At 44.9% G+C, this 20919-nt stretch overlaps 1 long non-coding RNA gene across 1 annotated transcript; it reads left to right on the top strand.

Moving 5' to 3' along the window:
• Positions 1–17169: 17169 nt before the first annotated feature.
• LOC103548581 (uncharacterized) lies at positions 17170–19441 on the top strand. Its single transcript, XR_544299.2, has 3 exons — positions 17170–17338; positions 18549–18629; positions 19226–19441. It is a non-coding gene; the product is annotated as an uncharacterized lncRNA (long non-coding RNA).
• The last annotated feature ends 1478 nt before the right edge of the window (positions 19442–20919 follow it).

The raw sequence follows: 20919 nt of genomic DNA, 5'->3' as shown, positions 1-20919 counted from the left end.
ATAGGTGGTCTTGTATCTGAAACCCATTAAGGACTTCTTAGGATTTTAGAACCAAAAAATCTATAGCATTTGATTTGGCATTACTGGAACAAATAGAATTATTCATATGAATCATAAAAGTAGCTAGATAAATGCATATTATTTATACATCCACAAAAAACGTCTGAGCCAAGTTTTCAGAAACTTTAGGCTGAAGAAATAATGTTCTCTAGAGGAATAGCTTTATCTACAAGGAAGAATGTGGGTGTCACGGATACACCTTTTCTTAATTCTGTGTTACCGTCTATACAGCATTATTTACTATGTAATGAGTACCAACTCTGCAGTAAAAAAGTCATCTTTGTCTTTAAGAAGTCTATGGGGGCCAGCCCTGTGGTGTAGTGGTTAAGTTCGTGCACTCCGTTTTGGTGGCCTGGGCTTCACAGATTCGGATCCTGGACACCCACCTAGCACTGCTCATTAAGCCACACTGTGGTGGCATCCCACATAAACTAGAGGAAGATTGGCACAGATGATAGCTCAGCAACAGTCTTCCTCAAGCAAAAAGAGGAAGATTGGCAACAGATGTCAACACAGGGCCAATCTTCCTCACAAAAAAAGAAAAGTCTAATATTTCTAAATTTAGTACCCTGTTCAATTTCATATATTAATTTGGACTTTGGACGTTTTTCTGAACTGTGAAAGAAAACTTTCTGGTTTCATAATGCCTTTTTTAAGTGGTTAAATGTCACTGGCAAGTGCAGAAAATAAAAAGGTTAAAGCAATATGATATAAACTAATTTTACTTGATCAAGATTTTTTTTAATAACAATTTTATTTTTCATTTTTCTCCCAAAGCCCCCCAGTACATAGCTGTATATTTTAGTTGTGTGTCCTTCTAGTTGTGGTATGTGGGACACCGCCAGAGCATGGCCTGATGAGCGGTGCCATGTCCGTGCCCAGGATTCTAACCGGCAAAACCATGGGCCGCCGGAGCAGAGTGTGAGAACTTAACCACTCGGCCACAGGGCTGGCCTCTTGATCGAGATTTTAGTATTATCTTCATTTAAAATTTTTGAGGATTTGAAGAATTAGATAAGTTTAAAAGAACTAACCTTCAAGAAAGAGCAAAGATAATGCTGGGAAGGAATAACACATTCTTAAAATGCTCCTCATGTCTGCTACTGCTGAACGCACAACGTAAGGCCTCCCGACAGCATACTAACCAGCTGGCTTCCTGATGCTGCCACGTCAATTTCCGCCGTGTGTGGAATGCGGGGCAGATATTTCATGCAGTGTTCCCACTTAATGCAAATGCTGTATAAGCCACATTTCCTCCACCTCTTAGAATGCAAATCTTGAAAGAGAAGGATAATGTGATTTTCTTCTGCTGTTAGTACTTAAAGATTACAGTAAGAGTTTGGAAATAAGTTCTTCCTCTAAGATTTAGGCTATAATAGCAGCATATTCTGGATCCGAGTGGATAAGCAGATATGGAACAGCTCCCTGGCTGGCAAAATCTGACTACAAGAAGGTAAGCTTCCAGAGGGCAACTTTTATGACTAGTTGACAACTAAATTCCCAACATCTGGAATAGTGCCTGGCACATAGTTATGTGATGTATGGACTTTGAAGATTAACCAGATAACTTTAACTTGACAAGCTCTAAGATATATAACTAAAGAAAGAACATGTCAATCAAGGAGTTAGCCATGAAAGCTAGAAAAATGAGGGTCACAGAAACGTGCAGTACTGGTGTGGTGGGATCCTTAGCTAATGGAATCCAAGTGTTTTGGCCTTTGAGGCACGGCCATCCTACCATGGAAATGCATACAGGGAGTACAGCCCAAACCTAGGATCTCCTTCATGGAAATACTTCTCTCATAAAATGGAGGCCGCATGCAAAAGTAGCCTAAAATCATAGAATGAGCTCACCTCAATAGGACCCCATGCAAACTTCTGATGATCATTTCACTTACCATTAAGTTCACGATAATTTGCCAAGTATTAATTGGTAACTTACTAAGTATTATTTTCAAAGAGGTAAAATTGAATGTGAAATGGTTCAGTCACATGGAAAACAGCTTAGCGGATCCTCAAAAACTTAAACACAAACATATAACCCAGCAATTCCGCTCCTAGCTGTATGCCCAAGGAACTGAAAACAGTGTTCAAGCCAATACTTGTACACAAATGTTCGTAGCAGCACTTTCCGAAATAGCCAAAAGGTGGAAACTACCCAAATGGCCATCAGAGGATGAATGGATACATAAATTGTGGTATATCCACAGAATAGAATAGTATTTAGCCATGAAAAGGAAAACGAGGAATGCCATTATATGCTACAATGAGGATGAACCTTGAAACATGCCAAATGAAAAGAAGTCAGACACAAAAGATGGCGTATGGTATGATTCCCCTTTATGAAATATCCAGAATAGGTGAATCTGAGAGAAAGAAAGCAGATTGGTGGTTACCAGACACTGGGGAGAGGAGGGAATGAAGGTAACTATTCAATGGATAACAGGTTTTATTTTGGGGTGATAAAAATATTTTGGAACTAGATACATATAGTGGTTGTACAATATGGTGAATGCACTAAATTCCACTGAATTTTTCACCTTAAAATAGTTAATTTTATGTTATGTGAATTTCACCTTAATTTTTTAAAGATGACTCTCTTGTGTACAAAAAATACACGTACAAAAGAATTTATTCAACTTATAATTAATAAGGGAACCAATAAGATGTTAGAACTAGTTCAAAGGGATTTATACAAGAATAAAATTGCTAGCTAGATACAAAATTGGTTAACATTCACCAGGGCCACGGACCGTAATGTCTTGAGGTTATCTGTTTTGCCAGAGAGGTGTTATTTGCATCACTAGTGGACAAAAAACGATAAAATGATCTCTGCTCCTAGAGAATTTTGAAACAGCCCAGAGAGTGGAAAGTCAAGTTCAGCACTGCACTGAGAGAAAACCCAGTAATTTCTTTTACCTATTTTCAAGTTTTCAATAGTTTTTCTTACATCACGTATGTCTGCCTACCAGGAGGAAGGGTTGATCACGTCGTTTCTTGGGTGACAGATTTCTCATTAGTGACGAATAAATGGGCATTCTGGTTATATACACTAGCGTTGTGATGAAAGCTCTTTGAGCTGGGAACACTGGGTTTCTGAGCCTCCAAGGCTAGAGGTCAGACTTGGCCTGTAGAAAATTCGCCAAGTAACAAATGTGATCTGGTCAAGTCCTTCTTGAGAGACAACTTTTTGTCCTCTCCCCAAAGAGAGAAGAGAGTCCTTTTCTTATTTTGAACTTTACAGCCCATTTTTGGCCTGGACCATTTTTTCCCCTCAGATCTTGAAATGGAACATTTAATCATTTCTGTGCTTCTCTGGTTTTTGAGATGCATCATCCTGTTGAAATAAGTTTGCTAAACCCCAATTACTATGGAATGTTTGCTGATCTATTCAGGCAAGTCATTCCCTACTTGAAGTCGTTCTGAGTACACTCCGTTGCCAGGTAGGAGCTGGATGGGATACGCGTGAACAGAGAACACGTGTCTTTGTAAGAAAGTCATGTTCCTTCCCATGGGATAACGCTCACTCCTTTCCTTCCTGGATTTTAAGTTCCCATGCTATTTGTGAATGTTTATGGCCGGATTTTACGTTGAGGAAAACAGTGGCCGACACTACATTCAAGTGCTCTTTCTGTCAAAAGCATTTTCAAACTCCTTGTCGTAGTCGTCACAGCACAACTTGGTAGAGTTGCGTTAGATGCCATGTCTTTGGGAATGGTATCATGATGAAGTGTGCATGTTTATAAATTCTCTGCTTCTCCTAGAATTGGTAAACTGTCAAAATGATTTCCTGGGAATCCTGGGGTTTATAACATCATCCAGCTCTGCTACTCAAGGTGAATTTAAACTAGGAGAACCGCTGAGAACTGTTCTCGTTTCCTTCTTTCAAATGCACCTGGAAGCTCTGAGTCACCTGGTTGTTTTCCAAATTTATGTCCTATAGTGTTTCCCATCACTGTGGGCAAGAGAACGCTTGGAGCCATACACAGGCAAACGGGTGAGGTAACTGCATCGATCCACCCAGGAAAGAACCTGTACAGAGAACCAGGACTCTGGATGCTCTCTGCCGTCTACTAATGTGGACATAACCTATCGAGCTGTTTCTGTGGGGTTCTCACTGCTGTGGGAGACTCAAAAACAAAGAGAGGTATTTTTTTCCTCTTTCATTCCAAGAAGACTTTGTGTTTCTGTGGCATGACTCCCTTTTCTAAAGGGTTACCTGGTATGGGCTGAGAAGAGAAGTTATGGGGATGCTCTCTCCTCTACCCCTGGATTTGCCTGAGGAATGAGCAGTTTATTGAGGAAGGTGGATGTTGTGGGGAGCTGGGAAGAAGAGGTGGAACTGCCCTGGGGAAGAGAGTTGATTACACCTGGAATGATTACACCTCGCCTGAAACCCACTCCACTTTTGGTCTTATAAGAGATTAGGTAAGAAGATTCTATTGTTTAAGCCATTTAGAGTCTTAGTTTTCTGTTATTTTGCATCCCAAAACATCCTAACATGCCTACATATGTAAATCTGTCCCAAAATGTGTGCTAAAGAGACCGGATGGGCCACACTGATCTGCACTTTGCTTTTTTCATTTAATGCCTTCGGGATGTCTCCACATCTCCTTGTACAGGTCTACTTACTTCTTTTTAATGGATGCATGGATTTGCAATGTATTAAACACCATCGTTTATTAACCATTCCCCCACTGATTGGTTGTTTCCAGGTTTCTAAATTTTTTACGATTTTTATTATTTTTTCTTTTTCTCCAGGTTTATTGAGGTATAATGACAAGTAAAAACAACATGATGCTTTGATATATGTATACATTGTGAAATGATTACCACAATCAAGCTAATTAACGTATCCATCACCTTATGTAGTCCCCTTGCGTGTGTGGTGAAAACGTTTACTGTCTACTCTCCTAAGAAACTTCAAATGTATAGCCATCATTGTTAACTATAGTCACCACGCCATACACTAGAGCTCCAGAACTTATTTATCTTATAACTGAAACTTTATACCCTTTAACCATCTCCCCATCCCCCCATTGTTGACAGCTTTGTTGAAGTATAATTGACATATAGTAAACTTCACATATTTGAAGTGTATACTTTGATCAGTTTTTAGATATGTATACACCCATGAAACTCTCCAATATCAAATAGTGAACATATCTGTCACCTCCAAAACTTTCCTGCTGTCTCTTTGTAATCCTTCCTTCTTGTCCTTCCCCACTGTCCCCCATCATCCCTTTTAATGAAAGCACAGATTTTTATTGTATTAAATATCATCATTTAATAACAGTACTCAGGTTTTTGGGGGAGGGTTTTTTGTGAGGAAGATTAGCCCTGAGCTAACATCTGTTGCCAATCTTCCTCATTTTGCTTGAGGAAGATTGGCCCTGAGCTAACATCTGAGCCAGTCTATCCTCCACTTTGTATGTGGGATGCCACCACAGCATGGCTTGATGAGTGGTGTAAGTCTGGGCCCAGGATCCAAACCCATGAATCCCGGGCCACTGAAGCAGAGCACATGAACTTAACCACTATGCCACCGGCAGGCCCCACCAGTACCTATTTTGTTTGAATGAGATTTTTCCCAGTTTTTCTTCTTGATTTTCTGTTATTTTTCCCCCCTCTTACAAACAGTGCTGCTGTAAACATCCATGAACACTTCTCTTGGTTCAGCTGTTCTCTTAAAGACATAAGGTCTTACTGACATTTCTGCTTATTATATTCTTTAAAATGACAGTTGAGATTATTATTCAGATGACATATCAGAAACCTCTTATGCACTACTTGAGATCTCATCTGTCACTTTTCCAGCCACCAACGCAGTGATCATTTCTGTGTAGACTCGAACGATTTAGCTGCGGCTGGTTTAATAAGGCATCTTCCTCCTGGTAGCGCCTCTCCCTCCTTCCCAGCCTCCCTGCCGTGGCCCCTCGCTCCTGCTCCCTGCAATTGCATTCTCTGATAAGTTGGTAGCACATAAGCGTTTGCCTCAGGCTGTGCTTTCTGGGGAATCCAGGCTAAGACCGTTGGTATTTTCCCCGTGATTATACTGAACTTAAATTAAGCCATCTGTAAATCTTCCTAGTGATCAGTGTTGTAATAGAAAACTGAGTTCCTGGGATTGTAAAGTATGGTAAATAGCAAATGCAGACCCGCTCCCTTCGCTTCTGCATGAGAGAGGTGTCAGCGTCTAGGGAGTCCAAGAAGTGGCAGAGACTTTGACACAACATTTCCTATAGCCTTTCTCACTGTGCCCGCTTCCTCCCCTCTCCTTCTCTTTTCAGCACACTGCAATCTGGCCTCCAGCTCCATTCTTCTGGAACGGCTCTTTCAAGGACAGCAATGCCCTCCATCATGTCACATCCAATGGTCGAGTGTCCTACTCCCGTCTTACTTGGTCTCTCAGCAGCATCTGGCTCAGTTAATCATCACCTGATTAAAACGTTTTCTTCTCTAGGCTTCTATGCCTGAGTTATGATCACACCCGACCTGAGGGGCTGCTCCTCCAATGCCACCAGACCACTGGCTATTGATGAAGGATGCCAGGGTCTCTCCTCAGCCTTCTTCTCTTTTCCATCCATGCTCTCTCCCCAGATAATCTCATTCAGTCTCATGGCTCTAGATATATCTCCAGGCCGATGACTTCCAAGTCACTACTTGCCTTTCTCTTGAAACTCAGACTCCACTGGCAACTCATTTCTACTTGGATATCTAAAGGGCAACTAAACATGTCCAAAACAGAACTCTTGACTTCCTCATCAAGCTGCTTCTCTTCAGCCTTCTGCATTTCAGGAAATGACACCGCCATTCACACAGCTGCTCAGGTCGAAAACACAGAGAACATTCTTTTCTTCTCTCTCCTCATCTGATTCATTAGCCAGTCCTGCTGAGTTACCTCCACGATTCATCCTGAATCCGACCACTTCTCGCCACCTCCACTGACACCACCCTGACCCAAGCCGCTGTCGTATCTTGCCTGGACCACAAGAGCTACCTAACTGGCTTCTCTGAGCCTCTTGTGCCCTCCAGATGCAACCAGAGTGATTTTTGTAAAACTTAAGTCTGATTACGTCTCATTCCTGCTAAAGAAATCTTCCAACAGCATCCCCTGCCAGGAGAACAAACCCCCTAAGCCCTCGCTCGCTCTGGCCCTGCTGACCTGCCTGCTCTCTCGTCCAGCTCCACCTCTCCCTCTTCTCTCTGACACTGGAACACGTGAGCTCATTTGGGGTCAACATCTTCACACGCTAATCTCTCTCTTCCCAAAATATTTTCCCAGATCTTGACACGGTCGGCTCTTCTCAAGCTCTTTCTTATCACCTGGGCCTCAGCTCAAATGTTATTTCTCCAAGAGGATTTCCCTGACCTCTCTGGTTAGGGTGGTCCTGGCCCTGAGATCCTCTCCATCCCGTGACCCGGCTCTATTTCAGCCGTGTTACTCATCACTGTCTGAAATTATCTCATTATTTATTTTCCTCTTTCTTTATTTCTTTATCTAAATCCTGGCTGTCTCCTCTTGGATGCTTGACCCAGGAGGGTAGACCTTTGTCTGTTGCCTGCTGTATCCCTGGAGTTTAGAATAGTGCCTGGAACACAGCAGGAACTCATGTTTGTTAGATAGAAAATACAGTCATGCGTCGCTTAATGACAGGGATCCGTTCTGAGAAATACGTTCTTAGGTGATTTCATCGTTGTTCAAACATCACAGAGTGTGCTGAAGGGGAACAAAATTTTCCACCCCAAAATGTGTCTCTTTAACATGAAGATTAGTTTAGACTGATCGTTTTTAAGAAATAAAAGACTCAGAAAGTTTTTCTTATTACTTCCCCAGTAAACTGCCTAAAAGAATTCACATTAATAAAAAACCTGTCTCAGGAAGCGAGCTATCACCTTAGCATCACATGGACCAGGTGGTACCCAGGGAGGAACCGAGAAAAGCCTGTGTGTTGGGCTCCTCTCTGTGTTCTTCTGTTTCTGTGTAGCCAAATGAACACTTGTTTGCCAAACTTTTGCTCCTTTTCACCTACCTGTGAATTGCCTTCCTTGCCTTGACGTCGCTGACTCTCCCCACCCCCAGCATCTTCTTTTGTCTTTAGCTGAGGAAGATACTTAAGGTGAGAGCTTCAGCCATTTTAGCAAGTTACTTGGTTTCCTGGGTTTCTCCCATGTATACGTGTTATTTTATTTTATTTTTTTGAGGAAGATTAGCCCTGAGCCAACTACTGCCAATCCTCCTCTTTTTGCTGAGGAAGACTGGCCCTGAGCTAACATCCACACCCATCATCCTCTACTTTATACATGGGACGCCTACCACAGCATGGCTTTTGCCAAGTGGCGTCATGTCTGCACCCAGGATCTGAACTGGCAAACCCTGGGCTGATGAGAAGTGGAATGTGCAAACTTAACCACTGCACCAGCGGGCCGGCCCTCTATACGTGTTATTAAACTTTTGTTTTTCTCTTCTTAATCCATCTCTTGTCAATTTAGTTCTCAGACCAGCCAGAAGAACCTAGAAGGGTAGAGGAAAATTTCGTCCTCCCCTACAGTACCTACACAAACCTAGATGGGATAGCCTACTACACATCTGGGCTATATGGGACTAATCTTATGGGACCACTAGCATATATACAACCCGTCATTGACTGAAACCTCGTTATGTAGTGCATGACTGTACATTTGTTGAATTAATGAATTTTGTGGGGATTTTTTTGGCGGGCTCTTTTAAATGACTTGGGACAAAGGAGCTCAGAGGGTGGTTTGCAATCTTTGGAAATAACTGGCTTTTCTGACCATTAAGAGATAAATTTCCCTGACCTTTCTTTCATTACATTTACAACTATTCTTCTTTTGCCCAAAGCGTCAGGGTCACTAAAGAGCTTATTGGGCTGTGAGAAGTAAAAATCATCCCATGCCTCCCCTCTGTATGTCATGGGCTGGACAGTGTCAGAGCTGGAGGAGGGACCTGAGACAGAAAGGACTGACTGAACTGGGGCCGGCCTGGTGGCGCAGCAGTTAAGTGTGCATGTCCGGCTTCTGTGGCCCTGGGTTCACTGGTTTGGATCCTAGGTGCGGACATGGCACCATTTGTCAAGCCATGCTGTGGCAGGCGTCCCACATATAAAGTAGAGGAGGATGGGCATGGATGTTAGCTCAGGGCCAGTCTTCCTCAGCAAAGAAAGAGGAGTATTGGCAGCAGATGTTACCTCAGGGCTGATCATCCTGAAAAAAAAAAAAAAAGGACTGAACCTATGGTGAAGCCAGCAGACAGGAGTATCCCAAGAACCTTTAAGCTCTGTGTTGGCTGGCTCAGCACAGGGGTTAACATGTGGTCCTACTGCTGGATCCGGACACAGAGCCAGACTTCAGACTTCCTTATCGATAGCTCTGTGACCCCTGGGTGAGTCACTTAACCTCTCTGTACTCCAGTTTCCCCATTTGTATGGAGATGATAATAATAGTAATAATTAACAACAACAATAATAATAAAGTACCTCTGCTTAGAGTTTATATACGGATTAAATAAATTTATCTATCCTGGTAAAATATTTGGCACAGTTACCAGGCTGGATTCCTAGCTAGTTTGCTAAAACGGGCCAGGCTTGAGGTTGCAAAGAGCAAATGGCTTTATGGTCCTTTGAAGGGAACGTTTAACTTTGTCTCACGTTTACTAAATAGGTTTAAAAGTCCCTCCGTCTCTCCCGCGTCCTTCCCATCTTGCTTCTTTCTCTCCTTTCCTGTCTCCTTCCTCTCCTTCTCAGAGGTAGAGGAAAAGAGGAATAAAAGAGGAAAATAAGCGGTCCCTCCAACATTTAATATTCTAAAAAAGTTTTGTTTTTGTTTTGTTTTTTAAGAAACTTGAATTCCTATAGTGACTTCCTGGAGAAGCCTGCATGGCCCCTAGAAGCCACTAGGGGGCAGCTCTGCTCACGGGCCCCAGGCAGCTCTCCCATCTCAGGGTCATAAAGATGCTGTGAGAAAAGATGTGAAACCCCTTCCGCTCCCCGCTCCCATTCTCCTCCACGTATGTGCCGGGCACGCACCCTGATCTCTCAAACGGCGGCAGGAAACAGCTGCCGTCTCCGTTTGGCGGTCGCCAGGGGCCCAGGTGATCAGTGTGTTGAGTCGCCCAGGGCCTTGGTGCCAACGGCATGAACTGCAGCCCCCGGAATGAATGGGGCCTGCAGGAAGCACAGGGGCTGAGCCCCTGGGAATTTTCCTTTGTGACCTGGAGGGACAGGGCTGGAAGGAGCCGAGTGGGAGAGGGGGATGAAAGGAGGCAGAGGAACCTTCTCTCCCTCCTTCCTCGCACCCACATGGTTGGGTTCATCTCTGAGGGGAGACCCGAGGACAGGGTTGGGGTGGTTGTCCCTCTCGCCCTGTCCCAAGCAGGGAATCAGAGAGGGCCTGAACTTCTCCTGGGCTGGAAGGGGCTTTCCCTCCATGGGTCTTTAGTCAGCCCCTCCACCTCAACAGACCACCCAGTTGAGATTGTGACGCCGGACTGTCGTGGTTGTGTGTGTGTGTGTGTGTGTGTGTGTGTGTGTGTGTTTGTGCGTGCGTGTGTGTGTGTGTGTGTGTGCTGTCCCAAGACGGAGTCCAGGGATGACTGGGCCTGCGAAGGATTGTGCGTTAGCTGGGGCTGCCGTAACAAAATCCCACAGACTGGGAGGCTTAAACAACAGAAATTTATTTTCCCACAGTTCTGGAAGCTGGAAGTCCAACAGCCAGGCGCTGACAGGGTTGGGTTCCTCTCAGGCGTCTCTCCTCGGCTTGGAGACAGTGGCCCTCTGGCTTCTTCTTCACATGGTCCTGCCACGCGTGTGCCCCCCGAGTCTCTTCGTCTTCTTCTAAGGACACCAGGCTGTTGGATCAGGGTCCCACCCTAAAGGCTTCATTTTAACTTAATCACTTCTTTAAAGAGCCTATCTCCAAATATGGTTACATTCTGAGGCACTGGAGGTTAGGCCTTGGTCCTATGAATTTTGGGGACAGAATTCAGGCAACAGTAGACTGTGACTCACTGGGTTCATGTCACTTCAATGTGAAAGACAGCTAAAAAGACCACCAGCGATTTCACATGCCCCCACTGGGATGACAGAGGAAAGGAGGGGAGATGGGAGTAGGGAACCCCCATGAGGACAGAGTGACCATCTTGTGGTGGCCGGCGGGGAGGCCAGGGAGAATGGTGGAGGTGCTGGTGGTGTGAGGAGGGCGGGAAGAACTGCCCAGCTTCACGTGGTCGGCGCCGTGCTGTTGGTGGCCGTAGCTGGGGTGGGGCAGCCCCACAGAGACAAACGGCAGCACTCACCCGGTCCAACTGCCCTGCATCCGCTCACTGTGTTCTAACTATTAGACCATCTCCCGAAGCAACTGGGACGTTCTCAGTGCTGCTTTCTAAGGCTCCATCCAGCCGGCCCCGCCACCAGATGAGAATTCTAAGAAAGCAACTTGAAACTAAGTTATGCAGAGGGCATGAGTCTACTATTCCGAGGTGGCTATGGCTTCGCCATAGCGTTTATGTGAAGAAAATCCATTCTTCGGGAAACTGGGGGCTACAAAAATATAATAATAGTAAAAAAAAAAAAAAAATAAAAAGGCCAAGAAATAGATTTCTGCAGAATCCAGAGATTACTGTGCCATCCCCAACTCTCTCCTGTTTCTTGGGATGAGCTAAGTTTTTCCTTCCAAGGAACGTGCCAAATGTTTCCGAAGGACAAACTGTCTAAGTCATTTTCCACAGTGGCAGCTGGTGTTAGCGACGTGGTCCCAACACGGCCGAGGAGGCGGGGGTTGGGGGGACCTCAAAGCAGAGGCAGGGTGGGGCTGGGAAACAGCTAGGTCCCCCTGCAACTTGGGTCACACGCTCAGAAGTGTCTGAAGATGGAGAGCTGAGATCTCGGCCACTAGGAAGCCCTTTGTGGACGGTCGTCCTGGAATGGCAGGTGAGGGATGTGGGGCAGGGAGCAGAGGCGAGAAGCTGATTCTACTTTGGGAGTTTGGACTACATTTTCCTGGGAAAAATAACATCTGCTACTTGCAGATGTTTCTTGCTAAGTAGGCCCACAATCAGGGAAATCGGAGTAACTTTGAGAAACTCTAAGGCAAGGGGTGTCCTCTGGCTCTGGCCTTCCAGACGCTTCCCCTCTTTCCCTTGGCAGCAAGCTTATTGCAACTGCCAGATATTTCCAAGAGCCTTCCCCAGCCAGTTTTTCCGTAGCCCACACCTTCCCCTACCCCGAGGGGCTACTGGGTTGGTGGAGTTCAGAATGTGTTTATGAGTATCAAATAACACGTTCTAGCTGTAGGAAAATTTAAAACCACAGAGAAATGCAAATAAGAGATAAACAATTGCCTGTTATCCAACCACCCAGAGGACATCAGTCATAATATTGTGATGTATTTCCTCCTGGTCCTGTGTTTCAATGCATGCTTTAAAAAAAATTTTTTTAAACGTAGATGAGATATATGTTTATATTGTTTTATATATATTTATATATATATACACATGTATGTTATATATATACATATACTCTTTTTATCTTGACTTTTTCATTTAACATTCTATCCAGAGCATTTTTCCACTGGTAGTGTTCTTTTGAGAGAATTCCTCAGACATCAGGGCAGCCGACCAGGCGGAGCCCGGGACAGGCTGCCTCTCTCGCTTGCTCACACGCTGAGAAAGCTCAGGGTGTCAGCAGTCCGGGCTGAGCAGAAGCCTGGATCTTACCCCAGCCTGGTGTTCCCTTCCAGGGTCAGAGCTGATGGCCTGCTCATGCCAAGCTTCCTCCCACGGGGCCTTCCGAAGCTTTCCACAGCTTCAACATCAACGGCACTTTTGTCTGCCCACTTGGGGGAGAGGGATGGAGGCTCTGTTTTTTGTGTCCTTGGTGGACCCAGCCCAAGTTCGAAGGACCCATGGACCTGTTCAGTTTCCCCAGATGGCCCCGCTCCAAGAACAGCTCAGAAGCCAAGGAAACTGAAATCCTCGCCTCTGTAGCCAAAATGGACAGGCTGTTTCCTGATACCCCGTGTGTGTGTGTGCGTGTGCGCGAGTGTGTGTGCGTGAAGTGAGTCCTGACCTGCAAGTCTGTTTCTGTGATACTATGAAACAGCCCAGTGCATAGTCCACACTGTTTTCCTCCTGCTCTCGTGCAAATAAATGATCCATCGCTCTGTGGCTGACTCAGTTGTCAAGAAGAATAAGTGACTGTGAATAAAAACTTTTGCAAATGAATCCAACCATCAGCTGGACCAGAGCTTTGTTATGATGAAAATAATCAATGTTTCAGTAGATGGATAGCTTCCTCCGATGTGAGCCACGTCATAGTCGTTTGTTCCTTGTAATGGTTAAAGTACCAATGTCTGCAAATAACTCATTTTTTATTGTCATAAAATACACATACCATAAAATTTACCAATTTAACCATTTTTAAGTGTACGGTTCTATGGCATTAAGTACATTCACATTGTTGTGCAGCCATCACCACCATCCATCTCCAGAACTTTTTCATTTTCCCCAACTGAAACTCAATATTTATTAAACATTAACTTCCCATTCCCCCTCCAGCCAGCCTCTGGCAACCACCATTCTACTTTCTGGAAAATGACTTATTTTTTTTTTTTTAAAGATTGGCACCTGAGCTAACAACTGTTGCCAATCTTCTTTTTTTATTTTAGTTTTTATTTTTTTTCTTCTTCTCCCCAAAGCCCCCCAGTACATCGTTGTAGATCCTAGTTGTGAATGTCTCTGGTTGTGCTATGTGGGATGCCGCCTCAGCATGGCCTGATGAGTGGTGCCATGTCCGTGCCCAGGATCCAAACTGATGAAATCCTGGGCCGCCAGAGTGGAGCGTGCGAACTTAACCACTCGGCCACGGGGCCGGCCCTGAAAATGACTTATTTTGAATATAAATTGAGTGTATTCTAAGTTATCCTTACATCATCACTCACATTCATTTATTCACTTATTCGTTTAACAAGCATTTACTGAGTGCCCACACTGGTGAACAGAACAAAAAACCTGCCCACATGAACTTACATTCTTAAACAATAAACTGGTAAAAAATATATACGTAAGCGTAGAGTAGCAATAAATGCTACATGAGGAAACAGTTACCAGGTGGTTCAAGATGGTTCCTCTGAGGAGGTGAAATTTTTAATGGAGACTTCAATGAAGTGAGAGACACATGTAAAAATCTAAGGAAGGAGCATTGGTGATGGGGGGGGGGGTGGATGGAGAATGGGAAGGCATGACATATGACACGGCAGGCTCACCCACCCGGAGGAGGTGTATCAGTTACAGAATTTTTGCTCCAGGTAGTAGAATATCCAATGAAGAATGACTTAGACAACCCTTTCTCAAAGTGAGATCTGTGGAACCCCTGGGTGGGTTCCTAGGAACCCTTTCAAGGCACCCAAGAGGTTAAAGTATTTTCATAATAATCCCAAGACCACTGTCATTCTTTTGTAAGTGTAAAGTAGGAGTGTTCCAGTGGCTGTACAATGTGTGATACCACCACAGATCAAGGGCAGGAGCAGGTCTGGCAATCCAGCTGTCTCCCATTAACTCAGACATTAAAGATGCTTGTGAAAAGGTAAAACAACCATTCTTCTATTTTTTTCTTTTGCAAAATACAATTATTTTGTGCCAGCCCTGTGGTGCAATGGTTAAGTTCACACATTCTGTTTTGGCGGCCCAGGGTTCTCAGGTTCGGATCCCAGGTGCGGACATGGTGCTGCTTGGCAAGCCATACAATTATTTTTCATAAAACAGTGTGGTTTATATTAACATGAAATGGGTTTATTATTTTTATTTCACTCTGTTTTTTTTTTTTTTGAGGAAGATTAGCCCTGAGCTAACATCCTTGCCCGTCTTCCTCTCTTTTTTTTTATATGTGGGACGTCTGACACAGTGTGGCTTGACAAGTGGTGCCATGTCCGCTCCTGGGATCCGAACTGGCAAACCCTGGGCCGCTGAAGCGGAAAGTGCAAACTTAACTGCTGCGCCACTGGGCTGGCCCCTGGATTTATTATTTTTATTTGAAAATAATTAATGCATAAATATTTAAACTTTTTCTCTGTTTCAGTGTCTAAGGTGGTAAATACTGAGATATAACACACAGACAAAAGATCTCTGGGGTCCTCAATAACTTTTAAGAGCTGAAAGGGTTTCCTGAGATCAGAAGTTTGAGAACCACTAGCTTAAGCAATAACAATATTTATTACCTCACATGATGGGAGGTTCAAAGGCAGAGGGGTGGGCTCTGGGGTAGATGCAGTGGTTCAACCATGACATTGAGAACCAGGGTGCTTTCTAACTTTCCCTCTTTCCATTTGGCCGTGCTCAGCTTGTCAGCGTCATCCCTTCCTCATGGTCAAAAGACAGATGGTGGAGCAGTTCCAGGCATCACAGACATGCACACATCTAGCCAAGAAAGGCATTTCCTCCCATGAGTCTCTGCGTTAGGGGAAAATCTTTCCCAAAAGCTTTCCTATAGGTCTTGTTGGCCAGGATCAGGCCACATGCCCACACTCCAGCCCCAAGGAGGCTGAGAGGCAAATCTTGGCATTTTCAGCATCTCTGGAAGGGGGGTCCTGCAGCAGGAAAGGCGCGGGGGAGGGTGCTTTGGGCTGGAGCACTGGGGCAGTTTGGCCTGTTGGAGAAGCAGCCAGCAGGCGGGATGGCATCATGGGGATACCGTCGGTTACATGGGGGGAGAGAAGTAGGGAGAAGATTGGGACCCACTGCTCTAGCTTAGAAATATTCTTACGTCTGGGTCCTAGGCTGACCTGAGTCCTATGTATTTTTTGACCAAGTTCAGTCAACAGCAAGAATGAGGTCCAGCTGTTTTGCTGGATGAAAACTTGATACAAATTTGGAACTCATTATCCAAAGTTCCCCAAAACTTAAGCCGTAAACTCAGAAAGTGAAACATTTGACTTTTTGTGACGTGTTTTCATTTCTTCACCAGCCTTTTAATTAAAGGGTTATCTGATCAAAGGAGGGGGAGCAGTAAAGGACGATGGGAAGAATGGATGAGGCATTTTGTAATTAAGGCACGAGTCCCAGGCTTTTGATCTGGGAAGCCTGGGCTGACAGACAGTTCCTTGCGTCATGGACTCGGGCTGCACCTTCCAAGGCAAAGGGCAGACGTGCAGGTGACCCCTAAAGACAGTTTTCCTGCGGACTGTATGCACACTGTGATTGGGACTGGACTCTGAAAAAACCCCAAACAAACCCAAGCCAGATGGATCACAATTCTGCTTGCCCTTTGTACTATCAATTCCCTGCAATGGTCTTTGGTTTTTGTTTTTTGTTTTTTGTTTTCCTTATTCTCCTCAAAGCCCCCCAGTACATAGTTGTATATTCTTAGTTGTGGGTCCTTCTAGTTGTGGCATGTGGGACGCCGCCTCAGCGTGGCTTGATGAGCGGTGCCATGTCCGCGCTCAGGATCCAAACCAGCGAAACCCTGGGCTGCAGAAGCAGAGTGCGCGAAGAACTTAACCACTCGGCAACGGGGCCGGCCCCTGTCTTTGTTTTTTTAACTAATGATTGATCGAATGTTTACTAATTATCTTCTAAATCCAGGAGTAGGGCTGCTTAATTAACACCTGACATAAAAATAGAATTGATCAAGAGTCATGAGCTAAAGAAATTACCAAATGGAAAAATTTCATGGCCTTAAAAATTGGGTTTTTAGATACAGTTTTCTATAATTTCCTTCAGCCGAAATGGCCTGGCGGCCCCGTATCTAAACATTTCTGTTCGGATATTCTTTGCTCAGTTTTACAAAAACACTCAAAAGGGCAGTCACTGGCTTTCATGACAGGAGTTCTGATTTTGACTTGAAAATGATGACCTGGAAATAGGAACGTTAGGGTATTCCTGATGTGTATGTATTCCAGGAGCAACACCATAAAGTGTGTACAGTAAGTTTGGTTATCTGGCCTAACCTCGATAGTAAAACCTGGCCAGGAAATAGAGATTCGTTGTTGTTATTGATGTTGTTTTGTAACTGAAGTTCTACTTATTAGAGATTTACTATTTAGGTCAGACATTTGCTGACTCAATTTTTAAAGAATTTGCAAACATCACTTCCTCTGGCTCTCCCAGCCTGGGGGTAGGGCACAGAGACATGAATAATAATTGTAATTGTGATGAGGCTGCGTGAACTGAACTTTTATCTTGCTGCCATCCCCAAGGCACCAGACCTGTGGTCGAGGGAGAAACTTCCTGGCGATTTGGGCCTGCCAGCAATCATTGTGAGCCGAGGTAGGATGCTTTGTCATGCAACTATAGGCAAGGAAAATGCGCATGCTCACGAGGCTCGGGCTTAAGAGATTAGTTTATGGGAACCAGTCAAAGCTGTGCTAATAGAAGGAATACAAATTTCTTATGTAGTCCAGACAGGAGAGAGTTTTGGAAGAAAATTAATCCTCATCAAGGCAAGAGACGTTTGATTTTAAATACACTAGGAGAAACCAGCAGCAGCTCCAAGGGGAACCTCCCCCCGTCTTTGAAACCAGACTCACTCTTCCCATCTCCCCGGGAAAGCTGGGAGGTATTGAGTTTCTGGAGCCCACCGGCTGCTCTGCAGAAGCAGCAGTAGCTGGGTAGAGGAGAAAGGCCATCAATATCCTCTTGACACCAAAGGCCTGTGAAATTTGCAAGACACAGAGAGGGAGAATGAGGGGAGTTGGGGCTCGATCATTTCTGTGCGGAAGGGTGATGGATGGGGGAGAGAGTGGGGGAAGGATTAGGAAGGGGTGGGGGTTTAAGGACAAGGGCTGCCTGAGGGGAGAGAAGGGAGAGATTTGTAAGAATTCTCTTTCTACTACATCGCAGAATACTCTAGAGGCTATTTCTAAATTATCCAAAGAAAAAAGATTGAACTATATTCAGGATTCTAATAGATTTCGTTTATTTTACATGTAGCAAACAGCTAGGTGTTTGTGGTTAGGGGTTGGAGGTGTAAGAAAGGAGTGATATGGGGCCGGCCCGGTGGCATAGTGGTTAAGTTCACACGTTCTGCTTCGGTGGCCCGGGGTTCGCGGGTTCGGATCCCGGGTGTGGACATGGCACTGCTTGGCCTGCCATGCTGTGGCAGGCGTCCCACATATAGAGTAGAGGAAGATGGGCATGGATGCTAGCTCAGGGCCAGTCTTCCTCAGCAAAAAGAGGAGGATTGGCAGCAAATGCTAGCTCAGGGCTAATCGTCCTCAAAAAGAAATGAAATGAAAAGAAAAGAAAGGAGTGATAATCTGAATATATGTTGGATATAATCTTGTATCCTCTAGCAAGCATCAGAAATACTTGGTTCAGCACAAGCCCCAGAAATGCCCTAAGAGAAATGGTGAGGAGACTGCAGGATGAACAGTTGAACCTGCCCAAATAGCTGATTTAGGCCTCCCCGACAGGGCTGCTCTTAGGTAAAGACATTGGGCACTGGTTGCTCTTAATTTCTTTCTCAAATGTGAAAAAGACACATCACATCGGTGGTGGGAGAGGCCATCCTCGCCTCCAAGAGAAGAGCAATAGCAGCTATGAGACACACACAGTCAGGGTAAGTGGTTCCGACTTCCACAAAGGCAAAGTTGAGGCAACTGTCCAACCTTCTCTCCCTGACCAATCTAGCCTTGGATTCTAGCTCAGGCCAGGAGCTTGGAGTCGGGGCTGGGCTTGGGAGAGAGTGTGCTAGGTCAGCTGTTATGAGGCAACAGAACGAGAGTGAAACTGGGGCCCCAGCAAGGGTGGGTCAGGTCTGTGTTCTGGGTGGTGGTGCAAAGGGGAACTGGTGTGGAGTCTTGAGAAAGGGCAAACTAGGAAGCAAGTTTGGGCTTGAAACATCAAGTCCATAGCCAGGATTTGAAAGGGTGGGTTGGCAGTCCTGAACTGGCAAGAAGATGAGGCTGGGAGAATGAGCTCAGAAAAATCTCAGAGGAAAATCTACACAGGCAAGAACTTTTATGGAGTGGAATGGACAGAACTGTTAGGAATGAGATGAGGACTGCGGAAACTGGGACCTGCTGTGGCCCTTGGAAAACCAGAACGGCTGCAGAAGAGAGCGAGGGCATCCTCTGAGACAGTCCCAGGGACAAGGGGGAGGGCAAAGTCTGTTTGCCTTCGCCGATCTGCCTGACGAGGCCCTGTCCTTCTCAGTTCCATACAGAGTCTCCAGCTGGCCTTCGTGGAGCAAGGGACTGGGCAAGCCTGCCCGGTTGTACGGTCACCCTTTGGAGGGTACTCTTTGCTGCTAATGATCCATGAAGAGGGGGTTGCTGATGCCTGAAGGGGATCTTGGACAAAGGAGCTACACTCTGCTCTGGATAACTCTTTGCTGGCCTTTCCCTAAACTAAATAAACATTGAATACTAATTAGTGTGTAAGCGGCTCTTTGTGAAGGGTTTAAAAGTAGACCCAAAGCCACATGGAATGGGAAGGGGATGGTGGTTGGGAAGCATACCCTTGTCTGGCTCAGTTGTTTTCAACTGGATCAGACCCAATGCCTTCCTTTTAACCAAATATTTCGTAATGCCCTCTCTGTTCTCCTGAAATGACATTCATACATAAAGTAATCTACATATGTAATTCCAAAACCAAAATAAAACCCCACAATATAAAGCCCCAATATAAAGGAGGAACAAATGGAAAGTAATTTATAAAAAAATAATATAAATAAAATATTTAATGTGTGAATGCTTGGGTTTGACTACACTGGAAGATATAAGGAAATAAGTGGATGCTCGTACCTATACTTAGAAGCGCCATGAATAGACACTGTAAAGGCAGACTGGTGTGGGTGGATGGCGTTATTGGCTCAAATACCACAAGCAGTGTGGCCCTTAGTGACATCCTTTCCAAAGGAATAAATAACTTTTGGGAGACTCCTGTTGCTATGGTTTGAATGTTTTTGTCTCCCCAAAATTCGTAAGTCGAAAACCTAAGGCCCAAGGTGATGGCGTCAAGAGCTGGGGCCTTTGGGAGGGGATTAGGTCTTTAGGGTGGAGCCCTCATGAATGGGGCTGGTGCCCTTATAAAAGAGACCCCAGAGAGCTGGCTTGCGCCTTCTACCGCATGAGGATGCAATGAGAAGTCTAGTCTGCAACCTGGAAGAGAGTCTTCACCAGCACCCGACTGTGAGGGCATCTTGATCTTGGACTTCCAGCCTCCAGAACTGTGAGAAATAAATTTCCGTTTATAAACCACCCAGTTTATAGTATTTTGTTATAGCAGCCCAAACGGACTACGACACGTACAAAACCAAGCACAATTGTCCCTGAATTTATGTGACAGTTGGATCCCTGAAACTTTCAGGTTTAATAAAAATGTGCTAAGATACTCTGTGGTTATAAGTAAAGTGGAGTTAGGATCTAGGCCGAGATAAAACCTACATGATAACTAACACCGACCTGATAATTTTTGCCTCCACGAATATCTGGTTGAAAGTCCTGTGCTGCCACATGTGTTGTAGGATGTCTAGCATCTTTGGTCTCCAAGTATTAAATGGTAGCATTCCCCATTGATTATCAAAATCAAAAATATCCCTACAGATTTCAAAATTCTCGTAGGGAGCAGTACCACCTTCTTAGAGAATCCCTGATTTACCTACAAAGCTTCCCAACTTGGGGCAGAGCCGGTTGCTGGGGTCTTTGGGACCCTTTGGAAAGTGATGCCTTGACTCTTCCTTGTTACCATGTGCTGGTTAATTTTATATGTCAACTTGAGTGGGCTGCTGGTGCCCAGACATTTGGTCAAACGTTATTTTGGGTGTGTCTGAGAAGGTGTTTCTGGATGAAGTTAGCATTTGAATCAGTGGACTGAGTACAGAAGATTGCCCTCTCTCATGGAGGTGG

Source organism: Equus przewalskii, chromosome 10 (genome assembly GCF_037783145.1).
Source record: "Equus przewalskii isolate Varuska chromosome 10, EquPr2, whole genome shotgun sequence".
Lineage (NCBI taxonomy): Eukaryota > Metazoa > Chordata > Mammalia > Perissodactyla > Equidae > Equus > Equus przewalskii.
Note: the sequence above shows the minus strand (reverse complement) of the source record. Positions and strands in the feature narration are given on the sequence as shown.